The sequence below is a fragment of the Salvelinus sp. IW2-2015 genome, linkage group LG25 (assembly GCF_002910315.2).
Source record: "Salvelinus sp. IW2-2015 linkage group LG25, ASM291031v2, whole genome shotgun sequence".
Taxonomy (NCBI): domain Eukaryota; kingdom Metazoa; phylum Chordata; class Actinopteri; order Salmoniformes; family Salmonidae; genus Salvelinus; species Salvelinus sp. IW2-2015.
Window position 1 is genome coordinate 21,230,405 of NC_036865.1, and position 7,395 is coordinate 21,237,799.

At 40.5% G+C, this 7,395-nt stretch overlaps 1 protein-coding gene across 1 annotated transcript in view; it reads left to right on the plus strand.

Moving 5' to 3' along the window:
- Positions 1 to 7,395, plus strand: part of LOC111951843 (GDNF family receptor alpha-1) — a 114,990-nt gene that overhangs the window by 21,450 nt on the left and 86,145 nt on the right. The gene's annotated exons all lie outside the window — the stretch shown is intronic.

Sequence of the window (7,395 nt, forward strand, 5' to 3'; positions counted from 1 at the left end):
TTTCCCTTCCCCGCCTGGTGACTCTCCTGCCTCTGACCTGTCCCCTTTACCCTCTGAGTGTGGCCTGTCCCCTGGTCCACTGTACTGTGAGCTCTGTTCACCCTGTGGTCCTGAATGAAGCACATTTCTTGCAGAGGAAGGGGTCATCGGCGACCCCAGGAGCGGCACTGTCACAGTGCCCACAGGGAGGGGGCCCCAAGTCAGGGGCCGAGCAGTGGAAGACCCCAGTAGAAACAGGAGAGCTCATCCCAATTGGGCAATTCTGGGTAATTAACCTCAAGCCTTACAGTATGCACTGCAGGAAGTGTGTGTGTAAAGGTGTGTGCACAGGTGTGTGCGTGTGTGTTTGTGTGCAAGTGTGAGAGATAGAGAAAGAGAAAGAGAGAGAGAGAGAGAGATGGAGAAAGAAATAAAGATGGGTGCGTGGGGGTTAATAAGGTTTTTCATGAGTGATGAGAACCAGTATTATATTACGTGGTTATGTTGATGAGAACCAGTATTATATTACATGGGTTATGTTGATGAGAACCAGTATTATATTACGTGGGTTATGTTTATGAGAACCAGTTATATATTACAGGGTTATATTGATGAGAACCAGTATTATATTACATGGGTTATGTTGATGAGAAACCAGTATTATATTACATGGGTTATGTTGATAGAAACCAGTATTATATTACATGGTTATGTGATGAGAACCAGTATTATATTCATGGTAATGTCGATGAGAACCAGTATTATATTACATGGGTTATGTTGATGAGAACCAGTATTATATTACGTGGGTTATATTGATGAGAACCAGTATTATATTACATGGGTTATATTGATGAGAACCAGTATTATATTACGTGGGTTATATTGATTGAACCATATATATGCAGGTTATATGAGTGAGAACCAGTATTTCTTTGTTTATCTACAAACCACTCATGAGAGTAATATTCTAATAGGAGCCTTTTTTTGTTCCGTTGAACCAGGTATTATATTACATGGGTATATGTTGATAGATGAAGAACCAGCGTATTAATTACATGGGTTATGTTGATTGGAACCAGTATTATATACATGGGTTATGTTGATTGAACCAGTATATATTACATGGGCTTCCTAACCTTTGATTGAACCATGTATTGTTCTTATTTGCAGTGGGGTGGGGGTTATTGGAATGGGATGAACCTGAGTATTTATTGATTAGCGTTGTTTTGTTTATGTCGATTGCGAGAAACTCAATGTTAAATTTTATATTACCATGTTTATCCTCATGTTAGAAATTAGGAGACCCAGTATCTATATTACCCCCACGCCTCTTTCGATGAAACAGCCCCCTCTATTCGGTCATTGGTCTAGCACTTGTCTAGTCCAGCTATTTACAATATACCCCATTCTGATGTTATATTGAGAAATAAGACCAGAAGCCCACGCTTATGTGTATTCGGGATTTAGAGGTATTGTTCCTTTATTGTGAGTTGATGAGTAACCAGGTATTATATACATGTGACAACGCGTTATGCTCTGATCATTTCAAGGAATAAAAACACCGCAGTTTATGTGTGTTATTGCATGGTTTATATTGTTGTTCCTATTGGAGAACCAGTATTATATTACTAGGTTGGGTTATGTTGATTACAATGGAACCACGCCCATTCAGATTAATAATATACATGGCCACTTGGGTCCCTGTTTATAAGTTGATGAAAGCCAGTTAGTTTCCTTTCGTATTATCGAAGTGGGATTCTATGTCGAAACCCCATTCAGAATAAGAGAACCAGACCCTGTCTAGGTTGTTAGTTGCCCTTGTAAGTTCTTAACATACCTCACCATGGTTATGCATCTGATATAGATTTTATAGTGTAAAAACCCGACAGTCCCATCTGATTAGTTATGTCGTACGGCTGTTTGATATTGATGAGAACCAGTAGTTAGCTAGATTTACACACCCCATTGTCGAGGATGATATGTTGAAATATCGAGGAGACCCCACGTATTATATGCCCTGTTGGTTGTTCATGTCGGGTGTTAATTAACGTAATCTCCATTCATAGTAGAAATAAAAACCACGCAGTATCTGTCTGTTGGTGTTCCTTGTAGTCTATACAATAACCCCCGTTCAGAATAGGACTAATCAGGTTGATCTGAACCCTCCAGTATTATATTGCCACTGTGTGTTTGATTGTTATTTTCTGCACTTAATGCTTACAACCAAGTATCCCCATATCTATTTCTATAACACAGTGGGTTATGTCGAATGGAGAACCAGCTCTCTCTGTTGGTTCTGCTTTCCTGGTATACAGGAGTTCTAACAGCTGATTGAACCCCCATTCAGAATAAAACAAGGTATCCTCTATACTGGCTGTTTATGGGTTATATTATGTAGTCCTTGTAGAAACCTCTAGTACAACATTCCTATAGCTACATGGGTATGTTGATTCATATGTATTCACCAGTGAGATATTGCATGGATTATATAGATGAAACAAAAACGAGTACTCTGTACTGAGTTATCGTGGGGTTTAGTGTCGCTCGCATGAGATGTAGACCTCTTAGACATATACACCCTATATTTACAGACTGAAGAACTAGGGTCCTCCCTCTCTGTTGGTTGTTCCGTTCAGGTTCTACAAATCCCCATGTGCGTGAAATAAACGAACAGAGCCTCTTCATGTTGGTATTATTTGATTCCGCGTGTGTGCGGTTTATGCTCATTCTCTGAACTGAGAACCCCCATAGTCATAGAGTATTAATTACAAGTGAAGTCAATGATTGATGAGACCACCAGTGATTCTGATATATTACTATGTTGTGAATTAGTTTTCGTGGAGATCTCCTCGTAGAGCCTAACATTAATCACTCTGACGTGAGGTATTCTGAATATAATGATACAGCGAAGTGCTTCTCTGGATGACGCTATGTTTACTCTGTCTGTTTAGCTACTTGAGTGTCATACGCCTCATCAGAGAATTAAAACAGCCTCTCTGTTGGTTATTGTACACTATGACCTAACTGACAATCCCCTATCATATCAGCATAAAACAGCCTCCCTACTGTTGGGTTTTTTCCTATGTTGTAGGTGCTTTGATCAACCCCATATCTGATAAGACAGACCCCCTCCTTGTAGGTCTAACGAGTAACTCTCACAATTTACGTGGATCAATGAGTTGATGAGAACCATGAAGATATTATACTTAGACCTCGCCTGTGTGAGTTGTTCCTTGTAGTCTACCAAACGCCTCTGTTCCAGAAAAACTCTCCTCCCTGAGTGATAGCCGAGTTATTATTCACTATCGTTAGGTCGTACTATAATCCGCCCATATTCTGACAGAACCAGTATTTATATTAACAGTATGGGTATAATACAGCAATGAGAGACCAGATTATATTACGATCGCTCCTTGGTATGATATCTATTACAAATTCCGCCAGATTCAAGAATTACCATAGTATTAATATACAAATGACTCTAATCTTGGTGAGGAACCAGTCCATTACCTATATTTCCCACTGTTGGGTTTCCTCTTGGTACATGTCTTTACACTCTGATCAACATTCAGATAACACACAAGTAGCCTCTATCTAGTACTCTGTGTGTGTTTCCTAATTGTTAGGTCCCTACAATCCCCATCGAGAAGACCGAGTATAATAACAGCCCTTCCCTTTCCTAAGAGTAACTATGTAGGTTATGAATTGAACAGCATGAGAGAACCAGTCACTTTATATCCCTTGGATCTCTTGTGGTGGTTGTTCCTGTTAGTATAGTTCTGATTGAGAGACACCAAGATCATTCATCATCATTTACAAGACTGATAGTTAAAATCAGTTCTCTCGACTCAGAACCAGTATGATATTACATTGGGTTATGTCCATTGAGAGTACTGCGAGTATTATTTGTTCTTTGTGACATGGGTTATGTGCTAGTGATCATTGTGCTTTACGACAACTTGTTTGTAGTTGATTTGAAGAAACTGCCCCTGAGTTTGGCAAGTGAAAATTAAAACAGTCTCACTTATTTTGTTTTCATTAAGTATTTTTGTAACAAGAATATCAATAAGATTTTGATGATCCTCCTGATTAATAAGTCTACAGTATTTGACGACTTTAGCCCGATCAATTTCACAATTCCGAACCTAACATTACACCGTGACAGACCTGTTGGTAATAAAGGTTGTCTCTTGTAGTCTACAACCCCAATTCAGAAGATTTAAAGACAGCCTCCCTGTTGGTTGCTCCTTGTTAGTCTACAACCCCATTCAGATTTAAGACAGGTCGCCTGTCTTATTGGTGAGTCTCACAGTTGTAGTCTACAACCCCATGTCAGACGTTATAACAGCCATGTCCTGTTGGTTGTTTCACGTTGTTAGGTTCTACAACCCCATTCAGATAAAAATTAAAACAGTGCCTCCCTGAGTTCGGATTCTTCTCTTGTAGTTACAACCCCATTCAGAATTAGAAACGGAGAATATATTTCGGTCTGTATGGTTGTTCCTTGTAGTCTACAATCGCCACGCAATTCATGTGTCGTTAGGCTGCTGAAAGAACTGTAAAACACATACAGCCCCCCAGTTAACTACTCACGAGGTTAACACACGTTCCCCTGTTGGGATAGGGTGGTGGGAGCAGGAAATAAGAAAGCCCCAGACATCCATCCAGAGTGTTAACACACTATGGGTAAACACTGGGACTGCGCATGGTAAGTGTCGATATAAAATAACCGCATCCGTCGAGTTTATACTACTACCACAGCGCGGGGTTAAACAACACGTCCCCCATTTTACATCTCTAGTTCCTGGGATAGTCGATAAATAAATTATAAAACCCAATGATCACCCCAGGTATAACACACAAATATTTGGGAGTGAACACACTCTATCCTGTTAGTTAGTTACGTGAATTAGTGAGAGACCCTGCGAGTTCTTCCCAGGTGTTAACACACAGGGGGTTAACCACAGATGGTCGGGCTCCTTTGGTTGTAGTCGAGGGTTAATTCAATGTATAAAAGACAGCTGGAGTATAACCCATCCCAGTTAACACACAGGTCTACGCACCTTGTTTAATTTGATTAAACATAATCCACCAAGTTCGCCTGTCTTGCCCAAACGAATAGGGAATAACCCTATCCCCATAGCTTAACGCACAACAAGGGACATAAGAGAGCACAATCGTGCCAAACTTTAGGGATAGGAGTGAACTAACCCCAATCCCAGCGTGATACCGAAGGTTCTGTGAATCACACGTCTCCTGTCACGGGACCACAAGTGCAGGAGAACACAAAAAACATAAACCACCACAGCAATCCCACAAATCCACCATACACACCACCCAGGCACTAACACAAACACACCCTTTCCCTCTGGTGTTCATGGTCTCACGACTGCAGTGAATAACCCATCCCAGTATACACACTATACATGAGGTTAATCACAACGAGACAATTTTACCTAACCATGTGAACGATTCCACTGCATAGCGGCAAAGCCTGTAAACAAGGCTAATTGCATCCAAGCAGTGTAGATGCCTGCTGTATGAGCCACGGCTGTGAGAGACTCGAACTCTCTCTCTGAGGGACGGACATGCGTTGGATTTCTCCTGATAAGAAGTAGCAACATTGTTGTACTCAGGATACTGGGAGGATCACACCACACACAACGACGACCACATCACACAGTCACACATCACACACACACACACCACACAACACTACGACACTCTATCCACACACACTAGAGATCACCCACACAACACCCAACACAAACACAAACAGAATCCCGTATAAGCAGAGGAAACACAAGAAATTAACAATTATCTACCCCCCTACAAGAGGACAACATAGCTAACATAAATAACAAAAAAACTATGGCTACACAAAACATCACACAAACAAAAGAATGAAAGAGAGAAACAAACCTGAATAGTCTGAAAAAAACAAAAGTAGCAGGACAGGGCATTTTAGCAGTACAACTCTGTAATCCAAGAGCCTAGTGAGACCACCACATATACGACAGTCTTAAAAAATAGGACTAAAAGAATAAGAAGCGTCTACACTAAAACTCAGATCAGGTAGACTTATACTTATCTAAGTCTTTAACGCCACTTTGCTTGCTAAGATGGAATATGATACAGAGAAGTAATTGGTAGTCTAATGTGAGAGACATAGCCTAACAATGAATTAAGTTCTTACCATCTTGCTAGTATAATCAATACAGATATAATGGAGCTAATAATAGTATGGTAGTTATCTATGGATATGAATTAAGTTTGTTATTATTTCTCAACGGACATATATCTTTCGGGCGGTAAGTGCCGTTAGTCTGTTTTAACATGTTTGACGATCATTGTAGCTTCTTAACTTACACATTCAAATCTTTCATTGCACTGCTTCAGCCTCGGACAAAGTCCATGCAAGCAATCAGTATGAATAAGTCTCTTCCATCAATTACTTGAAACATCAACTCTTCTCAGTATGTCATGTAGTCATGGAGATAGTTGTAGTTCTTACACATTGAGATCTTTAGTACATGCAATGGGGAAGTGTTTGATATGTACTCGCCTGGGGATCTTTCACGCACCGTTCCACTACAACCAATGAAGTGGTAGTCATGAGATAGTTGATTCTACAATGAGGCTTTCAGGTCAGTGGTATCATGGAGGGATAGTTGTAGTTCTTACACATATGAGAATCATATTCCCCAGAAAAACAATACATAACAAACTACGCCTGAGTTAAAGTTCAATGATCAGCAGAGAGGTACCATTTTCGTAGCTCTACTAACAGATCCCTATAACTCTTCAAGTCGAAGTTGACAAGCGCTCTCCGGATATCTGATATAGACAGTGATTAGTAATGTATTGTTTCCATCTAACACTAGTGTACTGTGTCCCTCGTCAGCCTTCCAGTGCGTCTAACGCGAGAACGAGTATAGTGTGAGACTTGTGAAATACTACGAAGTACACGTGCTTAGTAAATCACCTCTGTACACGTAGTTTTCTACCGGGAGTATTTAAGAGGCGGCTAGTCAATAGGCAGATAGTTTCCATCAGTGTCAATTACTAATCAAGGACCGCATAGCTACGTCTTCAATCGGATCCTCAGTACACAGGGTAGAAGTTATCTGAGCGAGGTCTGAACGCATGGACAGGATAGCGGTGTACATCATTTCTAGAGTCAGGTCCAGTTGGCCCGAGTATAGTCTGCTGAATAGTCTTATTGTAATGTTGCTCATCAGTACCCACTAATTCATGTATTGTCTATTCTTTGTTCAACAGGTCGAGTGCGTATCATGCAGATAGGTGTGATAGTTCGAGTGCTTTACAGTCTACAGTGTGAGTTGAGTTCTCTCCACCTCTCAAAGACGTCTTAGGTAAGATGCTATACTAAGGACCACTGAAGATGTTTGC